The sequence below is a fragment of the Vicugna pacos genome, chromosome 11, assembly GCF_048564905.1.
Source record: "Vicugna pacos chromosome 11, VicPac4, whole genome shotgun sequence".
Taxonomy (NCBI): Eukaryota; Metazoa; Chordata; class Mammalia; order Artiodactyla; family Camelidae; genus Vicugna; species Vicugna pacos.
In genome coordinates, this window is record NC_132997.1 from 99272706 (window position 1) to 99294967 (window position 22262).

General features: G+C 46.6%; 2 long non-coding RNA genes across 8 annotated transcripts; one reads left to right on the forward strand and one right to left on the reverse strand.

Annotated features, from left to right (window-relative positions):
• Window positions 1-1783: 1783 nt before the first annotated feature.
• LOC140699874 (uncharacterized) lies at window positions 1784-3582 on the reverse strand. Its single transcript, XR_012078137.1, has 2 exons — window positions 3247-3582; window positions 1784-2300 (listed from the first exon to the last, which is right to left on the reverse strand). It is a non-coding gene; the product is annotated as an uncharacterized lncRNA (long non-coding RNA).
• A 95-nt stretch (window positions 3583-3677) lies between these two features.
• LOC140699875 (uncharacterized) lies at window positions 3678-8715 on the forward strand. 7 transcript variants are annotated; one of them, XR_012078140.1, is made up of 7 exons: window positions 3678-3920; window positions 3995-4101; window positions 4441-4814; window positions 4924-5064; window positions 5903-6121; window positions 6627-6761; window positions 8525-8715. It is a non-coding gene; the product is annotated as an uncharacterized lncRNA (long non-coding RNA). The 7 variants fall into 7 exon arrangements; XR_012078138.1 differs by lacking the exon at window positions 8525-8715 and having other exon boundaries at window positions 6627-7341; XR_012078139.1 differs by lacking the exon at window positions 8525-8715 and having other exon boundaries at window positions 6636-7341.
• The last annotated feature ends 13547 nt before the right edge of the window (window positions 8716-22262 follow it).

Here is a 22262-nt window from a genome sequence, read left to right on the forward strand (position 1 = left end):
TCTCTCAGCCTTCGGATCTTCCCCTGGAAGGAGCTGTTTTCAGGTGACCTTGGCGCCTGCTGCTGAGCTGCCCAACTGCAGGGCTGTCAGGTCAGAAGGAAAGAGCCCTCCCTCGGCTTTCAGAGTTTCCAGCTCTGCCCTGCCAGGTGGGCGTCTCTGCAGGACTGGAGCCCCTCTGCCCAGGCCCTGGCTCCGCGGGCGGCGGCTGCTGGACGCTGAGAGGCTGCCAAGCGGGCTGTGCCTAGGCTGTGCGGGCACGCCGCCCACCCCCGGGGGCTGCGCTTTAACTGAAAATGTATATTGAATTGAAGTCACCTGTTTCACGCGTGATCAGAGAGCAGCTCCCCTCCGACACGTGACGGGGAGGAGTCGTGTGGCATCACGTGGTCACTCGGTGAGGGACGGGAGTTTCCTCTTTAATTCACATGAGGATTCCTTGGCCGGGCAGGAGAGACTCTAAAAGCCAGGATCACGTGGATATTTAAAACATCCAACATCTTCATTGTGCAGATCTCTGTTCTCTTGGCTTCTGTCCTTCTAAACTCGGCGTTCAATGGAAGGGAAGAAATTAGAAAGGCACACTGTCCCCCAAATCACTTAAGGATTACTGTGAGCTTGAAAGCCGACTTGGGAATCAATGCCATTAGAAAAAGTGTGCAGAATTAAGGGTTAATAGCTTCATTATGCAAGAAGCTCATATAAATGGGTGAGAAACATACAGAAATCCTCATCGATTAATAGGAAAAAGGCAGGAACAGCAAATTTCAAGAGAAGAGAATACACATTTCAATTTGAAGAAAAATATTTAACTACATGATTAATGAAAAAATGAATATTAAACATAACAGAGCTCTTCTCCCATCCAACTAACAGAAAGTTTTCATGGTGGTATCCACAGCAGAGATGGAACATAAGTGAAATGGAAAACGTCCTGTGTTGTTGGACGCAGCGCTTTTGTAAGATGATTCGGCAGTAAGTACTGTGAGCCTTAAAATATTCACATCCTTTGACCTCATAATTTTGTTCTGGGAATGTAACCAAAGAAAACCATCTAAAATACATAGAAAGCCTTAAAAAAGATGTTCACAGAAGTATTATTTATAATAAAGAAAAATTTTAAATAACATTTAAAATAGTGAATGTCACAAAAATAGCAAAATGGCTAAGCAAATTACATTTCTTACATTCTATGGAATATTATTGAGCCATTAAAAACTGTATTTACAAAGATAATATTATAACATTTTTAAACATCTTAGAAAAAAGTAAAACAAATTAAAATTTTATCTTCTGATTGATTATAACTAAAAAACAAGCCTACAGGGAAAAATAAATCTGTAAGGAAAAGTACTAACCTGTCAATCACATTTGGGAACAATGGATGATTTTAATTTCAATGTCTTTTTTCTTTTTAGGTTTCACAATAGTTCTTGTGACTATGTATTACATTTAAAATCAACATAGAAACATTTTAATCTTATTTTTCCATCTGAAAAAAGCTGGAGAGAGAGATCATAATGGGAGGTTACAGATGAGCGCCTCAATTTGCTGGTCAGGAAACAGACGCCCAGGGGTCTGCACAGCTCCAAGCCGCACTCATCGGAGACAAGCTCCTCTGTAGGGCTTGTCGCTCAGTATTTGTTAATTGCATCCACTCCCATTAATTAATTAATTCTAGAGGGATATTATTTTCTAAGTAGAAGTGTGTCCTGGGGAAAATCACTGCTCCCCTCTTTCACCCAACAAGGCTCCGGTCGGGAAAACAGACAAGAAATGATCCCAGTGCCACGTGGTAAGTGTTTAATACCCCATGCGTGCAACACTCCCAGAAAACAATTTTTAGAAGAAAAAGATAACCTGCTGGTTAAAAAGTAACCACCCGCCACATGATAAGGATTAACAGATTCATTTGGTGAAACCATTTCTGCTACCATTTCACTCTATGAAATTTCACTTGCAGACACACTCCAGCAAAATTAGCACATCTTCAGAATGGCCCAAAATATGGTTAAAGTTTTGTCAGCCTAGGTGTGGAGGAATCAGCCCTGTGGTCGAGGCCTCCTGACGTGAGCTCGGAAGAACACCTCCATGGTTGGGCCACACCGGCCACTCCTGCAGGAAGTCGGAACCTTTCCTCTGGGGTCCATTTCTCTCTTTCTGCCCCAGCCTCTGGCAGGTTATATGGAGCCAAAGATAAGATCCCCACACAGAAAGTCTGAAGTCCAGGGCCTCATCCTTCCGCCCTCTGTGCCGCTGATCCTGGACCGCACCTTAGTCATCCTCTGCCTCAGTTTACCCGTCTGTAACATGACAGCAGATCTCTGTAAATGCACGCTTTAGTTCTTCACTTCCGTGGCTTCTTTAAAGCTTAACACAACAGGAATAATTCCACTAGATCCTATCAACTCAACCTAAATCACTTGCTGGTATAAAGATAAATTGGAAATACTAATGCTTCATGAATACATTACTCTGTACTTCTTTTACTTAGTGAAACATTTAATTAGTATTTACTAGAAAATTACTATCAATTACTAAAAATGACTCCAAATTACTAGCAAAATGGATAAATTTTCTCTCTACCACTAAAATAAATTCAATTACTAACTTTAAGTAATTGCGGGTAATTTATTTCTTGGAGGGCAGAGCGCTATAGACAAAGTGGAAGGAGATGATTAAGATGCTTGGAGTGGCTGATTCATGAGGGAAACTTAAACAGCTAAATCTGGGTGGCTGAGCAAAGCAAGTGGAATCGCACACGGCAAGCCGTCCACAAATTGCTTAACCAACATGCAGATTCTCTCTGTGGCTGAGCGGGGAGCGAGTGGGGAGGGAGGCCGCGGGGCAGAGGAGATCAATTTAATCAGGGGCTTCCTCCCAAAAATCTTAGAGGTTTACTCGATGGTGAAATCTGAGATCCTAATATGGTGTCCCAAAGGAAGTTGTTAACACCCGGACCTAAGACAAAAGTGCACAGAGTGTTTTGCAGGATGACTCTGGAGGCTTTTAGGAGGAAAGGGAAGATGGAGATGCCAGGTTTTAACTGATTCATTCTCCCTCCTCACCAGGAGGAAGAAGTTCCTGACTCCAGGACACGTCACTGCTGCGCGGGTACTTGGGGGTGGCAGAGGCCCTGGGGAGGTGGGGGGAGTCCTCTCTTAAGCAAGCATCTCCTGCCCGTGTCAGATACGCCCCCCACCACAGTCACGCCATGGAAGGGCCTGGCCCAGTTGGCAGATGCCTGACCTCACTTAGAAGAGCAACATAAAAAGGCACGTTCGTGACCACAGGATGACACCCATCACAGACGCAGAAAAGAAGTGATGAATGATAACTCAGATTTCCGCATTCCAGGTTGGATGCAGCATAAAGGTGGCGCCGAAAGCCCTGGCTGGGCTCAAATCCTGCTGATCTATCTCCAGAATGGTGTGACCCAAAGCGAACCCCTATCCACCGCCAGGCTCGGTCCTCCCATCTGTCAAATAAAAATTCAGAGTGACTTCAGACAAACCGACTGAGGTGCATCCAGACAAAGGAATGTTATTCAGCACTAAAAAGAAGTGCGCCGTCAAGCTACAAAAAGACGTGGCGGAACCTTAAATGCATGTTGCTTAGTGACAGAAGCCAATTGAAACCTACGGCACGATTCCAACCATGACATTCTGGAACAGGCAAAGCGAGGGCAACAGTACAGGGTCCAGGGCTGCAGGGGAGAGGTGAATAGGCAGAGAACAGAGCATCTTCAGGGCAGCGAAACTGCCCAGAATGATACTGTGATGGCAGGCGCGTGACCTTACGCATTTGTCAGAAGCCACAGAAAGCGCGGCACAGAAAGGGAATCCTAAGCTAAACTATGAATGGTGGTTGAGAGTAATGATCAGTATGGACTCCAGCGCTACGTGCCACACCAGTGCACGCTGGTAAGGAGAGGGGAGGCGGGGTGTGCGGGAGAGAGAGGGGGCATGACCTCTCTGTCTCTGTACTTTCCACTCAGGCTTCTGTCAACCTAAAATTGCTCTAAAAAAGTCCAATCTAAGAAGAAGTAGCTGCTCCACATGGTTGCAGGGAGGACGGGACGAGGCGGAGCCCTTGCACCAGGAGGTCAGCAGCATTTGGGGAGGGGCAGGCGGAAGCCAGACGGGCCGAGTCTGCACACGGGCTTTGCTCCGATGTTCCAGCCACAAGGCGGGATCTCCATGCACTCTCAGGGATCTGGGCCATGCGCGTGGGTCTGGCGGGCAGGAAGGATGGACGTGGGACCCGGACAGCCGGCCTGGAATTCCAGCTGCAGGAGCGGGTGGCGTGCACCTTGCGTGGCCATCCTGAGAGGGGAGGGGGGATGGTCAGTGGGGCAGCTGGTGGTGTGGGAAGAGCCTGGGGCTGGCGACCACATCATCAAGACACAGCAGCCACTGGTAGTGAGTCCATGCTCCTCTCCAGGCCCCTCTCCCCACCATCTGGAGGTGCTTCTTCTCAGCGCTCGGCCCATCTTTCTTCCAAGGAGACCTCACGTTGGGACACTTTTGTTTGTGAGCAGCTCTTCCTAATGCCTCCTGCTTCCTGCTCACATCGGTGACACCATTCCATCATCATGTCACCACATCCCCAAGGAGGATGCTGTGAGCCGGAGAGTCTTTGAAGCATTAAAACCACACCTAAGAAGAATCTCTGCCCCTTTCACAACGTTGATGGCACAAGATGCACAGTAACTTATTCCTGAGAGCCACATTTCCCGTCCGGGGGGCTTCCAGGATGCGGAGGGGAGAGCCATGCCTTCACACTGAGCGTGTGGGTGCTGCCCAGCTGGGCCACAGGCACGGGCGCACAAGCCACAAAGGGACGCGACGGCGGCACCTGGGGGTTGGGGTGGGTTGAGGGCATCATCTCATGACATGGAGTGGGGCTTCTGTTCATTTTCCTTAGCTCCATGCCTGCAGCAGAGACGGTGAGAATGAGGAAAGAGCCACCTCCTGGCTATGCAGCCTGCGAGACCCACACTACCCAGAGGCTCCCGCTCCACTGTGTTCAGGGCTGAATCAAGTCCCCAAGGCGAGAGGAGCTCCTGTAAGTCCAATGAAGACATCCCAAGGTTTTGTTCCGTGTCACACAATATCAAGTTAACATGGTGCTTCTGAAAAATGCTACCACCATCTGGGAAAATCAACCCAGACTAGTTCCGTGTAACTTGCAAAGGCATTTAAATTGGCTCTGAGGACAGCCTTAAAACAGGTTGACAGATCCCCTCTGCCAACAGTTTAGTTTTGACTTAATACTGCAATTACATTCTGCAGCAGAGGAAATGTGCCCGAGCAGTCAGCCTTCGGTTCTTAAGCCAGCGGTTTACCCTACAGAATTTGCCAGGAACAAGTTCATAAAGAAGAGGGAGACGAGGAGACTAAATCAGCTGGGGACAGCCACCGTCTGAACGGGCTGGAGCCCTGGGGACAGACGTCCTGCGGCCTCACCCCACCAGTGGTGGCCCGTGCAGGGCAGGTGGCAGGGTCGGGGCTGTGGCAGCCAGACCTGCTTCCACCCCAGAACTGGGCGAGGAATCCACAGTGCCCAACTACTGGTGCCCCCCGGGGGGCCCCCAGAATGAACCGAGCCCCCTGGCACCCCTTAGGCAGCTCCCTCACTGCTGTTCAGACAGCTGGTCCCTTTTATGGAGCCGGTCCCTCTTTCTGCTTCAGTTCAGCAAACAGTAAAGGATTTGACCTTGCTGACTCCTCCCAGCACAGGGCAGCCAGATAAAATACAAGACACCAGTTAAATTTGAATCATAAATAAAATGCAAACAATTTTTTAGCGTATGTCCTGGTAATTTATTTACAATTTACTGTAAGTGTCTGGGGCATGGTTATACTAAAAAAAAAAAAAAAAACCTCATTTATCTGCAACTCAGATTCACCGAGTCCTAAGCACTGTTATTTGCGAGGTCTGGCATCTGTCTGCCAGGCCCTCTTTCCTGAGCTGAGTTCCGCTTCTGGAGTCCACATCGTCGTCTCACAGACGCCATCGTGATGCAGTGGACCTTCTTGGACCTGCTTTTTTGTGGGGCTGGACCTCTTGCACACCGACCTTGATCACCACTGAACTTGCTACAATTAGCTCTTCAAATCCGGTGAGAGGGGCCACCAACACATCCTTGGTCAGAGGCCCCATCCCCTACCCCTCTCCAGGGCCCCTGTGGACCTACTGTGTGCCGTGGGGATGCAAGGACGAGGTACACAAAGTCTTGACCCTCAGGAAGATCCAGACACAAGTGGACAATTTCATCAAAAACCCGCAAGTCCGCACCAAAACCCCTTTGGCCAGTTGTGCCTTAGGGTTCAATTTTTTTCGGATTTTAGAAAGACAACATGGTACACGTATCTTATAGTATATGATACATATTGTGTATAAGAAATACTCCCAGTGCATAAACACCTTCTATTACCCCCGTGGGCTCAGGGGCATCAGACACAGGAGCATGACCAGGGCAGGCAGTGTATGTCCTGGGCGCCCAAACAGGGAAGACAGTACTTCTCCTTGCCTGCTCAACCTCACCAGGAAGCTGGGAGTGAAGACACAGAGCTTTCTTAGCAGAAATTCTTTTGTCCTTTTAACCATGCTTTGCTTGTTTTGAGGTTTGCCAGGAACTCATGGCGGCTGGGATGCACGAGGACCTTCCTTCCTGGGCCTGTGGGAGAGCAAGCCCAAGCTGAGGGGGACAGAGTGCCTTACGGCCCAAAAGGACACACTACTTCTGAGGGTGACACGGGGTGAGAGCTACCTCCAGGAATGTGAAAATCGTCTTCCTCATTGGTCCTCATTCTACGGATAGAGGGTCCACCCATCCTGCTGGGGGCCAGGCCTGCGAGAAGCTTTGAAGGGTGGTGACTGTGGCCACCTCTCCAGGTCACCTTGATGGTCTCCACTGAACAAGCCCATGATGGCAGTGCGAGGGCCCAGGCCACCGTGCGCTCAGGCTCAGTTCACACCCTGTCGTATACCGAGCTCAGGTGAAGGTGTGAGTCCGCCATGTTTACACAAGGAAGACACAAGGGTACAAGTCCTCTGTTTAACACGCTGCACCCTCCCCTTGGAAATCCCTCACCCTCAGGGGCTTGGTCTAAGTGGACTCCTACACAAACAGAACGATACAATTGCTCTGACGTACAACATAGCTGAGTGTCAGGCTTATGAATACACCCTCAGTACATGGAAAGGAAGTGTGTTCAAGGAGTCATTGCTTGAAATCGTATCATATCATACAATTCTTATTTTCAAAAACAACTCTCACCCCCAAACGATTATGTACCTACAACTATGTGGTCCAGTAAAGGAGAGCCACTAGTCTCACATGCCTATTTTCCTTTATGTAAAATGTAATTAATTGTAAAATCCAGTTCTCCAGTTTCACGAGTCACATTTCGAGTGTCCAGTTGCCACCTGTGGCTGGTGGCTACTGCATTAGTGCACAGACAGACTATCTCCATCATGGCAGAAAGTTCTATCTATAGATTCAAGAAAATCACTCTGCTCTTGGCAGGCAGTGCCCTTCTTTTGTGTCCATGTCTCTAAAGCTGTTACTAAAGGGAGTGAAGTCCCCAGAGGCCGAGGTGGCAGGTTATGTGTGTCTAAGCCAAGACCAGGGTCGGGGAGACTGTCCTTGTTGACAGCAGCTTTTGGTTAACTGTCCTCAGCCTGCAGCTTGATGACCAAGGAGACGGAGAATGAGGCTCACATTTTAATTTTTAAAATAGTGCCAGGTTCTGCCATTGCTCATTGAACAAGTTAAAATGTCCCCAAGGCACAAGCATCCTCCTGGTGGCTAAACCCTGAAGATGTGCTGGGTCCCTCTCTCCTGTAACATCGCAGTAGCATTTGTGCCCTGGACCATCTTCCTTGACAAACCTGCTTCCTTCTCACCTCCCTGGCCCCCTTTTCTCTGTCTGGTTGGCAGATGTCTCTTCTCCCAGGTGTTTTTCAGCCGTGGTGCTCCTCGGAGCTCCAGCCCAGACCCTCTCCTCTCCTCTGTGCTCACTGCCCAGACCTCCAGTCACATCTGCAGGCAGGTGAATCCTGAGTTAGATCTGTCCTCAGATGCGTGTTATCAGAGGCAGAGCGCGGAGACGGGCAGGGCGAGTTGGATGAAGGTGGTCGAAGGTACAGACTTCCACTTATGAGGTAAATAAGCACTGGGATGTAATACACATGGTTCAGACAATTAGCACTGCTGCACGTTATAAATGAAAGCTGCTAAGAGAGCAAATCCTGAGTTCTCATCACAAGGGAAAAAAGAATTGTTTCCCTTTCTTTAATTTTGCTTCTGTATGAGATGATGGACATTCCTGAAACGTGCTGTGGCCACTGTTTCATGATGTGTGCGAGTCAGATCGTTACACTGTACACCTTACACGTGTCCGCTGCTGCATGTCAATTACAGCCCAATGAAACTGAAAGGGAAGTGTAATTCATGAATTAGTTAAAAGAAAACCACACTATATTAAGTGAGTTAATGCAGTTAGGTCTCTCCCAAAAGCTCCAGGCCCAGCTGTCTCTGGACACCTCTCCTCGACCAGAAGCCTCAGTCTCCATGGGCCCAAGGGGACTGCATCACTCCCCACACCGCACCCATCTGAGACCACCTCCTCCCCTCCATCCTCGGGCAGTGCCCCAGGCCAGGACGCTTGCAGTCACCGCTGACCCGACGCTCGCCTTGCACCGCACCTTCAGTTACTCACCAATAAACTTCACCTACAAAAACAGTATGACGTCACTTCTATGTGGAATCTAAAAAATAATACAAATGAATCCATATCCAAAACAGAAACAGACTCACAGACACAGAAAACACACTTGTGGTTATCAAATGGGAAAGAGGGGGAGGGGTAAATTAGGGCTTTGGGATGAACAGATTCAAACTACTGTCTGTAAAATGGGCAAGCAGTAAGGATTCTCTGGATAGCACAGGGAAGTGCAGGTGACAGGTGATTTTTTTCATGAAAATCCTGCTAACCTTGAGCAGGAGAAGAATGTGAGTTGGTGTAACTTTGGGAAGGCAGTTTGGCGATGCCCAAAAAGAGCCTAAAAATGGCCAAACCCTGCCCAGGAATGGCCATGGAATTTTTAAAACTTGTTAGGCAATGTTGAAGCTCCCCTGTGATTCAGAGTCACTATACTACACGGACTATTATGCAGCCGTTCAAAATGACATTTATAGGATTTTCTGTAGTGTAAGAATGGGCTCCATTTGCGTTTAATTAGAAAAGGCAAAACACAACATTTTAAGCGTTTTAGACATACAAAAAAAACTGAAAATGACATCCAAAGAGTGACCTCAACTGAGTCATTTATTCCTTTTTTGAACAGAAGGTTTTGAACATCCAACTGTGGCCTAGGCCAGCCGTTTTCAAACATTTTGACCCCAAGGCTCCTTTAGATTCTCAAAAATTATTCAGAAACACAAAGAGCTCTTGTTTACACGGGTTGTATCTGTTGAGATTTACCATATCAAAGCTAAAATTGGTCATTTTAGAAATGCTTATTCATTACTTTCTTTCCTAAAGTGGTACATCCACAACATGTCAGTGCTAGGAACATGCAGAGAGAGGGGCATTCTTTACATTGTCGCAAATCTCTGTAAATCCAGCCTAATAGAAGACAGCTGGGTATTTGCTTCTGTGTTCAATTTGTTGTGATCCCACACTTCATGAAGACTCTGGAAAATTCCACGGTATGCTCAGAAGAACGAAAGTGTGGAAGGCAGACAGTGTCTTGGTTGTTCTGCAACCAGTTTTGACCCAGTGTTAACAAAATCGTGTTGACCTCATGAGCCCCTGAAAGTGTCCAGAGACCCCGGGGGTCCTTGGGTCCCACTTTGAGGACCACTTGTCTGGGTGTCCTTCTAGGTTTTAGAGTGAAAATCAAAACACAACTAAACCAAGCTCCTGCTCTCACGCCCTTGTGTTCCAGGAGGGAAAGGAAGAGGAGAAGTGCCTCATCTGCAGGAGGAAAGGGGCAGAAGAGGCAGTGGTCAGGGCAGGCCTCGAGGGTGCTGGACCCCGCAGGCACTGGAGGGAAGAAGAGCCCGGTCCGCAGGGCCACCCCAGGGGTGGGGGAGGCTTCATGGATCTGCAAGCTTCCCTGCGTTGTTCAATGTTCTACAAGGAGCAGTATGACTATACCACTTTTTAAAATTATTTTTTAAATGAAGGCTTCTTGCAAGACCTTCATCAATGCAACCTTTGGAAGCAGATTTGCAGCCCCCTGAGTTCTCCATCAGGGGCTCACTGACCTCTTTCCACTGTTTGTGTGGTCACTGTGATGGTCCCTGAGGGCAAGGCCCTGGGGACACAGAGACACACAGAGCCGGTGTCCTGTCGGCCCCCAAGAAGGGACCCTCTTCTCTGGGAGATGCACATGCAGACAAAATGAAAACACAGGTCATTATGCTTTCTTGATACCAACTTTTTTCTGGGCCTCCCTTGACAGACTTCTGGTGACCTGGACTCCAGCTCCCCAGCACACAGGATGTAGCCTAAGCTCACAGGGGGTCCCTTCCGGGTGGGCCCCTCAGCTCCGACTCCTGCAAGTACTTCTGCTCTCATTCCAGGCCTGATGTCACAGCTCTCTCCACTGGCCTCCCAAGCAGTGACACCCAAGAAAGGGTACAACAAGTTTTACTTTGTATAAATAACCAGGAAGGGAAGGTATAGCTCAGTGATGGAGTGTGTGCTTAGCATGCGAGAGGTCCTGGGTTCAGTCCCCAGTACCTCCATTAAATACATAAATAAACCTAATCACTGCCCCCCCACTGCAAAAAACCTTCCAAATAATAAGGCTGAATTTCCTAAATGCATCAAGAAAAATGATACCTCTAGTGGCTTCTGGCATTCCTTGGCTTATGACAGCATCACTCCAAGCTCTACCTCTGTCTTCACGTGGTCCCTCTGCAGCTTTTGAGTCTGTGGCTCAGCCTTGGGGAATGAGCCAGGCCTGACCCTGTTTGTGGCTGCACGAGTGTGGTCCCTTCAGTCAGCCAGTGCTTCCAAGTGCTTCCAAGTGCCTGCTGACACTGAGGTTTTTTGTTGAAATACTATTGAAATTTTTATTTTTCTATTTATACAGTTAACATGTTGTCTTTACAGAAACACTATAAAATATAGATTAAAAAATGCTAAAAGGCTACCATAATCATCACTTCAGTGCATATATCTGTAGACTTTATGTGCTTATATATGTGCATATTAATATATATTTTAGATAAATGAGTCATATGCTATGTACTGCTTTATAACTTGCTTTTTTCACTTAACCATGTATTGCAAACATTTATGTCAAAATATATGTACATGTGTATGTGTACATTTGTATATAACAATGTGTGTACATATACCTTCGTATACACATATGTACACACATACATACACACGTGTTATTTTTAACGCCTGCATATATTCCTTTCTGTGGATGTATCCTAATTTAATGAAACAATTCTCTACTCTTGGGCATCAATTTTTACTAAGTATCCTTTTGCTTTACACATTAGTCTGATTAATTTTGAAGATAAACTGCTGGATCCAACAGAATCACAGCTGCCATCTTTTCTCACGTATCAGTGCTCTTTCCTGAAGCTACACGTATCTCATCCAAACACCACCAGCTTTGCCTCAAATTTGAAAAATCCCGCAGAGGAAGAGGAAAAGCGACAAATTCAGCACATACTCGCCCCCAGACAGGAAGGGAAGCCACATGCAGGGTTTGCAGAGTCTTTTTAAATAATGCTCATTGATTATTTTTCCTAAATATAAATGTACCATGAGAGAGTTTTAAAAAATGAGGACTCATTAAATAAATAGTGATACATGAGACTAAGTCAATTTTGTTCTAGAAGAGAAAAAGCAGCAGAAAAATGCTTCTCTTGTGATAATTATACTGCGCAAAACACAGGATTGGTCAGAAAACAGCAGAACAGTGTAAACCTAGCCTCTTCCTTATCCTGATATCCTTGCATTTATCCAAGCAACCATTCAACAGTTATTGCACACCATCGTCTGCCAGGCAAGGTTGGACAGGTCCTGGGTTCAATCCCCATTACTTACCTTATTATTAAAATAAATAATAAAACCCAATTTCCCCATTTGCCAAAAAAATAGTAATACTATAATACAACAATAAATAAATAAATTTTTAAAGATGTGGTATATATACAGTGAAATATTACCCAGCCATAAAAAGGAATGAAATTTCGCCGTTTGCAGCACTATGGATGGACCTGGAGGGTATTATGCTAAGTGAAGTAAGTCAGACAGAGAAAGACGATTACTGTATGATATCACTTGTATGTGGAATCTAAAAAATATAACAAACTAGTAAATACAGCAACAACAACAACAACAAAAAACAGACTAGCAGATCTAGAGAACAAGCTGGTGGTTCATGTGAGGAGAGGGGAGTGGGGAGGGGTGCTATAGGCACAGAAGATTAAGAGGTACAAACTATTATGTATAAAATAAGTCATAAGGATACATTGTACAACGCAGGGGATATAAGCAATATTTTATAATAACTATAAATGGAGTATAACCTTTAAAAATTATGAATCACTAAACTGCACACTGTAACATATAATATTTACATCAGCTATACTTCAATTTAAAAAGTGAATAAATTCCATAAAATAAAAACAAACTTAAAATTTAATGCTCTTAAAGGAATTTGGAAAATCCAAAAAGGGATAATAGAAGGAAACAAGACTCACGAACGACCCACTAACGATTGCAGCAGTGCCGTCCACCAGTGGGACCAGTTCTTTCCGTACTTTTTGTTTGTAGGGAGGCGCACGTCTGTTTTTAAATTATAGTTATCACCGCCTTTACAAAGTTCTAGAAATTTCTTTCTGTGAACAGCCCACCAAATCCTGACTGTGTATTGATTACTGATGTAAACGTGCCCAGTCGGCATCATGATACTGTCAATGTGGGCCTTCCTCTCCTCTTCAGATACTCTGTGTTGTTGCCGAACCAGGTCCTCAGTCCCCTCCCGACTCCTTGAAGCTGGAGGTCACAGGGCACACCTGTGTCCAAGAGGATGCCCTCTCACCCCCAGGGACACACTGGTCCGGGTCATCACCTGCTTCCTAATGCCTGCGTTCAATTGGTTCCATTGCCATTAGCACCTAAGAGCATTTCATTTCCTTTAACGAAGCCAGAAAATGCATAAAGCATAGTAGTGTTTTGCTGGTAACTAAAAGCCGTGCTCTTCCGACCTGCAACTTTTTAACTGTTTGGCTGGACCACGGTGGTCCAGGGAAGAACTTCCTAGCGAAGCAGTGGCATGAGCTCCCTGAGTTCTGCTGGTGCCTCTCAAACTCCCCAACAGGTCTTGGAGCGTCTGGGGGCCTGACCTGCTCCCCGCCGCCGCCCTACCACACACGCGGGCCCCCACACGCCGCCGGGCACTTGGCTCCCACACTCCTGTCAGCAAACGCTGCCTGGGAGCCTGCCCCTCGCCTCACGCGCCCCGGCTGCAGGGAGAGCGCCGCGAGACTGCAGACGTTTTGGAAAACGGCATCCATACCTACGCGGTGTTTGTTTCACACCTGGGCCGTCACTGCTCCACACGTGGGGTTTCCCTACACTTTAAATCCACCTATGTGATCAGCAAAGATCATAGTCGTGACTACATGAGGTCGCCCTTGCTCTGGGTGAAGGTCGAACTCCCCTTCCAGGCGAGCGTGCGATCAAGCCCCCGTCTTCCTGCTGCTCCGCTGCGTCCGGCCCGCGCTGCGGCAGACCAGCCGGGGCAGCGCCTCCCGCCCCGCGCGCCGCCTGGGGCCAGGGCCGGCCCGCAGCCGAGGCACAGGCGGCTTGCGCAGAGCAGCCCCGGCCGCCCGCGACGTCGCGGACCGCAGAGGTCGGCCTGGCCACGTCCTGGGGCCGGTCCAGTCCTCAGAGCAGCGCTTCCAAGGCCGACGGCCGCTCGTCTTCTCACCAGATTTGATTCAGAGTCCCCTACACGCGGCAGGGCGGTTCTCTCGCGATTACCCGTATTTTAAGAAGTCGTCGTGATGTCTGGCTTAGAAATTGCACTCAAGCCCAGTGTCTCCAGTTTTCAAGTGATTTGCTGTCCTTATAAAACTCATGCCCTTGTTACTGGAATTAAGTCCCCACGATGTTTGTAAAATTTATTTCCGAATTGTGTCTGCTTTTATGGGCAAAAATAATCAGGCAAAGCCACCGGCTACAGAAACTGCAAACAAAATGAACCTTTAAAAAGCTAATGAGTTAAGGGTGGTTGTGCAGACATATAACGTATGTTGGGAGCTTACACTATTTGTCATTAACACACATTCTGAAAGCTTCGCTAATATAATGTGACACAAAATTAGTCAAACACAATTCATGCAATATTGTTTAATTTTACTGCTCATTTAACTTGGTTTTAAGCAAAATCATTATGTCACATGATAACGTTCACTTGAACAAGAAATATTTCATAATGGTCGCCGCCTTTAGGAATGAGTTATTAGGGGTTCCATGCTGAACACATTCTTAACTATGAAAACTATAAAGCTAATAGCTTAATCATATTTTGACACCATCTACATACTTTATGCATTATTTACAAGAAAGATATAAAACTGAAACCACTGAATATCTCACACAATACTTCACAGTCATAGTTAACTGGTTAAAAATATAACACATTTATCTTCCAGGGGCTTTATATTTGCATATAGATATTTGCATAGCATGTTGCGATGTGCTGTTAATGTAAAATTTAACCTTTGTTCTTTCTCTCTGATGGGCAAGGTACACTCATTAAGTTAAAAATAATGACAAAAATAAGTCTTCTGGTGATACACATTTCATAAATGATTCCCCAGAGCAGTGCGGAAAGGTAAAATGAGGGTGGGAAAATGTTTAATTGAATTAATTCCTCATTTTTCTGTATTTTTATTTTACATCTCAGAGATAGAGCGATTTGACGAGGATACATCAACCCCGTGAATTGCAAAGGATCTTCCTCTCAGTTATTCGAGGTGTCAGCCTCTTAATCCTGTATTGAAACACTTCCCCATTTCAGGACTGAGATGAACGCACAGCCTCTTTCTGCGCACCTGTTAGACGGGTGGCTGTTTAGTGAACAGAGGGAAACAAGCCACATGCAGAGAACGTACTGCAGTATCGCCCAACGTTTGCGCAAACGGAGGCGTCAGTTTGCGTTAGGTTATAATGTACGGTGTCAGTTTCTCCTAAAACCTGAATGTGAACTTTTACAGAAGTGAGACAGCAACTGAGAAAGCTGGTGAGACTGTCGTCGAAACACCTAAATTCCAAATTCTCCTTTTCCCTGTTGCTATATCCTGCATCGAAAATGCATTGTTGAAGGAAAAACAAAATCAACAAACGAAACTAAAACAGGACACACACGTAGACACAGAGCACAGGGTAGTGGTTACCAGAGTGGGAGGGGCAGGGGTGGGGGGAGTGAAGCGGGAAAGAGGGACAACTCTATGGTGACAACTGGAAACTGAGTTTTTGTGGTGAGCACACCGTAGGGTGTACAGACGTACAAACAGAACGTTTTCCTCACGAAACTTATAAACAATGTCACCTCAATAAAAATACATTTTAGTTTTAATTGAATGAATTGAATTCATTGTTGAATTAGACCCTATCTGAAGTCGCAAGACATTGGAAGAGGAGGGGGACCCGGGGGAGCCACTCCATGCACACCAGGCTGCGGCCCAAGGCCTTTCGTGAACGGTTCCGTTTCCCGGGTCTCTACTCAAGACGACTGCAGTTCAGAGAAGTGTGCACCCTGACTCAAAGCAGCTGGTGAGAAGGGGCCACACCGACATCCAAGTCTCGGCAGGGGGGCATCCAGGAGATTGGGCCAGGCAGCCCAGGGTGCTCAGGGAGGGCCAGAGGATGCAGGCCTGGGGAGGGGCTGCAGGAACAAGGCAGGGAGTGGGGCCCACCAGAGGTCTGCGAGGTGCAGAGGCATTATCCCAGGGCCCAGGGCCCCAGGACGGGACTGCTCCCCACTGTTTTTTCCTTCTAGAATACTCAAGCTGGCAACTCAGGGCCAAGACCCACATGAGAAATCCTGGGCCCAGGGAGGGAGGGAAAGACCTGTGGTCACACAGCCATCAGCAGCCATGGAGCCTGGGCAGTGGGCTCCGGACCCCCAGGCCAGTGCTCCCTGACGCCGCGTTGCGTCATGGGTGGTGGTGATGCAGGGGTTCCTCTGGATTTCCGGAAGGAGTCCGGGGGCAGGGATTTTGCCTGATTCCTCTCTCCAGGGCAACCACAGGGCCTCACGCTTGCTGGGACCACCAGCCCACACCTCCCGCGTTGACCTCCGTGGACGGCCTCTTTTAGGGGGAAGACGACACAGTTTCTGGTGTGTTTCCTGGGTGCAGTCAGAATCACATCCACTGATTCTGAGAAGGATGCACCTGTCTCTGCGGGGCTGCAGTCACCCCTCCTGGCCACATTCATCCAACCGAGTGCCTTGGAATCAGTCCCGCACCGCAGGTGCCCCCGACTCCCATTCTCCAGCAAAGCATTATTTTTCCTTTTAATGAACATATAATATACAAGTGGTCATAAAACCTCCATGAGCAATGGGTGTTTACTTGGGCTATTTAGTTGAATCTTCTGGTGAGTGTTACTTTCTCATTTTGGAACCACTGGAAAGATAAATGCATTGTGATTAGACCTCATTTTCTGTAAGAAAGGAAAGAATGACCCCCAAAAGGCTGAGCGTTTTTTGAACAAGCAGTGGCGCTGACTCTAACTCACCGTCTGGGCCCCCTTGAAACGGAGGCAGAGACGTTTGGCAGAAACACAGTATTGAACTTCCACATTTTTGCCATGTTTTTTCCGGACTCCTGTGTGTCTGCAATTGTTCTTGTAAAGGTTCTCACCGAGGTAAATAAAATTGTAGAAGCTTGGAAACATACTATTACTACAGCACAGAGCTAAGGTGTACAGAACGGGAAATAACTCTCCGAGGGATAAATTACACGTGATGAGAGCTAAAAGAATATAGCTCCTATTTCAGAAGTTTTCCAGGCGAAGGCAGGGATTTGGCAGTTTGAGCGTGCCTTTCAAGACAATGCACGCTCACCAAAAACATTATTTTTCACAGAGCGCCCCAGAGGCCGCGGCCGTCACATGATGCCACGGTGATTCCATACCCTCAAATTCAACACGGATCTTCTTTATTAATTTTAATTTGTCATCAATAGGCTGACAGGCACTCTTTGGGCAAGAAATACTGCATTAACTGTTTCACTCACTGTGGCAGCTATTAAAACCGAGATGGTGATTAGCGGGAATGAGGTCAAACTGAGTAATGCGAGTCTAAGTCGCTACCAGCGAAATGTATAACACAGGAGGATTTATTATGTTCACTTGCTGAAATGTAATTTAAAAACAGGCTCTCACCACCTGCTAGGCTGGCTCGGAGGGTTCCTCAGATCACTGAAACACTTCCCGCTAATACGTTCATTTGCTTCCGGCATATATTGCATTTACTGTATTTCTAATAACTGCAGATAAAATCAACTTAATTGTTGCTATCTACTTCATGTAAACATAGCAGGTCAATAAATCACCCTGTGATTAGCTCAAACAATGCAAATTAGGGTGATTTAATCATCAAGATAGGCGAGAGAAAAAATTAGTATTTATAACCTCCTTGCAAAGAACTAAATTTAGTTCTCTTATCGAAGAAGCTGTTTGCTAAACAAGGATGTCCCTTGGATGCTGAAAGAGTTCACTCGGCTAGAAATAACGTGACTGGCTATTAACGTGCAGAAGAAATGATAAATGTTTACAGATGCTAGATGTTCACTAGGAAACTTCAGGTGTGCACTTTGTGAAAAATCAGAAACCCAGGCATGTTGGCAGGAATCAATGCTGATCTGGAAATTACAGTCCAAAGCCTTTGGCTGTACTTTTTAAGGAATTCAGATCAATGGAGAGTTCTCCATAATCGCTTAAAACTGTTTTTACTGGGAGGCCATTTAAATTGCAGTCTAAAAATAGACTGCATATTTTAAGTGAGCACTGTATTTTAAATGTAGAGGTGGTTTTTTGTTTGTTTGTTTGTTTGTTTGTTTGTTTTTAATGAGAGCCCAAGATACAAAGCAGCTAAAATTACCTTACTTGGTGTTGAATCCTTACACTGAGCATCATTTAAGCCACTTCAAGATCTTTCTGACCTGGGTCTGCAGGTGGTAAGGAATAGGCTGTATGACAGGCAAACCAGCAAAGCCAGAATAAAACCATCTGACAACTCCAGGCTGAGTTTCTGTGACCCGAGGCCTGGAGGAGTCCACCCAGATTCCGGAGAGCACTGGTTAAAGGAGGAGCCAGCCCTAACCACTTTTCCCTACAACTTTTACACCTGGGCACTTGCCCAAAAAAGGAAGGGAGGGAGGGAGAGAGAGAGAGAATGAAAGACAGAGAAAAGAAGGAAGGAAGGGATGGAGGGAGGGAGGGAGGAAAGGAAGGAAGAAAGGAAATGAAATTTTAGCTTAGCCATCCTGGAGTGGGGTGGTAAAAATCATATCTTCGCTCAAAAGTTGTAAAAATCACAAGTCTTTTTTTATTTTAAGGAATATCAAGAACTATTTTAAGAAGTATTTTTAAAAATTCTTTTCTGAATAGTCCGTGTGTCCCATAAAACAAGATAAACCCAAACTCAAGAGAGCCTGCAATTAATTGAGGGCTTTGCTTCATCGTGGGCAGAACTGTCATCAGCACCACTGTAAGTCTTGTTTCAAATCCTCAAAAAAAAACACAGCCAATAAGTATCGCTCTTATACAATTGCCACCTCTAACGGGGGCTTGGTATGAACGCAAGGGGAATATGTAAAGAAAAAGGCGCGTGGAAGGAGGCCTGTGTCTGCCTCTCCCACTCCCGCAAGCTGCCTCTCGCTTAAACCAAGCAGGGCTGGAGGAGGCAATTTCAGTGGCAGTGTCTCCGGTGCCAGAGCTGTCACATTAGGAAATCAGAGAACTTCAAGAAGAAAACCTATGAATGCTAAACATTGCCGTCCTGTTTGCAGAGCCCGGCCCCGACCTGGCCCACGGAAAAGGAGTAACTGGGCACGGGCGCCCCGGAGGCACTGGGCTCCCCTGCCCCTCCCTGCCGGCCGCACTTGGGCTGCCAGATGCCCGGCATCCAAGGCAGCCACTACGGGCTTTCCCGATCAGCTCGATTTGAATCAATGATGGAAGCGATGTCTGTAATTCAGCATCAAGCAGCCCTGGTGTCTGGTGTTAATTTGCGCTGTTGTTTTGGCAGGTAATCCAAGGCCCCCTCTCATCTGACATGTCAGGTCTACAATCAAACAAAGAGGACGGTGAATTCACTTTTACAGTTAGGCGAGCTGAATGCTATTACCCGTGTATTTGTCACCGACCTGCAGATCCCAGCCTCTCATCTGCCATCCGGACGGATGCTACAAAGTGAAGAGCTGGGGACATGCATTTCCCAGTAACTACCTGCTGCCAGCTATTATTTTAAGGATCCTGTGATTTTCTTTTATTTTGAGTAGAAAAAACAAGGCAGCTGTGGTAATAAAAAGGCGTATCAACTAGTCAGTCCCTGGCAGATTTGTCACTGGTGTGGATACAGCGCAGCCTTCTTTGTTGTCGTTGCTAGAGAATGTATACACTCGAATATAATATTGTAAATCTAGAGTATGTGCTTCCAATAAAACCCTTTTTAGTACCTTGCATACTGGTAAACAAAATAAAAACGTATGCATCTTGTAAAGAACTGCCAATGCACATATACGCGCAGGATGCCACCTGCATGTCACACGTCGACAGGAGATATTTTACATTATATGATTTGGGGGTGAGAGTTATTATTTTTTATTCCTAAATCACATTAACATAGCTCTGCAGCCATACATTACCACAGCTCTCCAATAATATTCCTAAATATTTCCTAATGATGGATTGTATTTTAGGGCCTTTGAGGACCCAAGTTTAACTATATAATTCCAAGTTGTGAATGAAATGGCAAAAACCAAGTGCTTCGGTTAAGTCTTTCACTTCTGCACATTGCATAATTATATCCATTTTTGCTCCTCCAAAGAAAGCCTCAAAAATCATCTGTCACCAATAAAACGTGAGTCATTCACTGTCTTTTCAAGTTAATTAGGGCACAGCCTTAAAGAGGTGATCACTCCAAGGCGATTTCTCAAAAATCACCACGAGGTGCTTGCCAAGCCACATCATTCCAGGTGACGCGTCTGTCTTCACCTGCTGTATTTTGAAAGCCACCTGGGACTTCCGAATCGGGCCGCGACGCTGCTGCCCGGCACACCAGCCCCTGCCCCAGCGTGTGTCCCCAGGACCCACACGTTGAACAAAGAGGCGCTCCTCGCCCCCCCCCCCGCCCGCCCCGGAGCAGGATTGGGCAATCGGAACAATGAGCCCGGCCCAAACAAAGGGTGATGAATGGCTCGGGGAGCAGTGATGCCAGCCAGCCGGAGCAGCTCGGGTCTTCGCAGGAGGAATGGAAAGAGCTTCCGCTTTAAATACTTGCTGTTTCATTCATCAGTAGAGCACGTACACCCAGAAACAGATATTCGAACATTATTTCTCCAAGACTCCATTTCGCACATTGTAACCACGTGTGGTGCCTTTTTACGGCACAGGAAGCGGGTTCTAGGGGCCGAGAGAGAATTCAGAGGGGCCATCCGTTCTCACCCTGGATTTTGTCTGTCACGGGGTCTCTCGAAGTTCCACAGTAACATATAACCCACCCAGGGTTAAGAATCTAAGTTTTGGTCAGATTTTACTGTTTCTACACAATCTGTTGCTCACAGCATGGCCTGTCTCCGTGTGAACATGAGCACTTTTCCTATTATTTAAAGGGAAAACAAGCAGAAGATGTTCCTACAGATGTAACATCCTGCATTTTGAAATATATTTTAAAACATCACTGAGGTTACAATAGTCATAAGGTGCTACTTTGTAATTGTCCACTGGTAACATTTCTTTTCTTTTCATTGTGTGTAGGGAGAGGAGGCTGAAATGACACTGATATTGAAGGGACCTAGGAGTGACAAAATAACTCCCCCCAGGGTCTCCTGCACACAGATGTACATTGAGTCTGCTGTTGCCATTTGAAGCCTGTTGCTTGCACCCCACAAGGCCCTGCACCATCTGCCCGCACACCTGTGGGCCCCCTGGCAAGACAACTCCCTCCCGTGCGCTGTGCTTGGTCACCCTGGCCTGTTTCCTGTGCAGGACCCTGGCCAGGATGTGGCTCCCCTCTCTTGATCCAGTTTCAGCTATTAGCTCAAATGCCACTTCCTCCAGGAAGGCCTCCAAGACAGATTCCAAATCACATTCCTTCCTGTGCCCTGCAGTGCTCTTCCCAGGGCTTCTACAGTCTGACTTCTTGATTCACCCTCACTAGGGGGTGAGTTCCCAGAAACAGGCCCACCACGATTCCCTGCTCAGCCCTAGTGCACCCCTGGCATGGAGCAAGCTCTGTGCTAATTTGTTCACTGATGAATGAATGAATGATTATGATTTGTTCGGTCTTTATAAACAGGCAAATAGACAATTCCGTCTAAAAGATTTTACTAGCATCTCATTTTCGACCTGAATCATTTAAATTGTTTTGTCTAACAATCCAAAATCTCACAGTGCTTAGGGCTATGTGAACTTAGCATCTAGGTGCAGAAAATCCAGTCTGAGAATTATTAAAACTATGAAAAGCCGCATCCACGGACACAAGCTTTTTTGGCACATTAAGAAAAGAAACCAGCAGGTGTGGGTCTTTGTGACCATTCCATGAAGATACTTTCACTTTGCACTTGCAAATTCCAGACTCAGCTTTGGCTGTGACTTTAGAAATTGTTAGATTGAACTTTAGGGATTTCAAGGAGGGAAGAGTGCCTGCTTCACTGCTGAGGACTCCAGAGAGAAGTCCGTGCTTGTGTGTGTGTGTGCGCGCGCGTGCAGGAGAGAGAGTGAGAGACAGAGGAGGGGGAGGCTGCCGTGGTGGTTATTTTATGCGTGTGCTTCACCAGATCTGCTGACTTCTCCCGGCATTGCCTTTCTGGGAGAAAGGCCAATTTTCTTCATTTTTTTAAATATCATAACATTTGTGTTAGCAAAAACTACCATCAATGCCATCAGCTACAGAATTCCAGTTTAATTTCCATTTTGAGTTTATCAAAATTTGAGAAAAATGTCTTTGGGGAATACAATTATCTGTGCTTAGCCTCA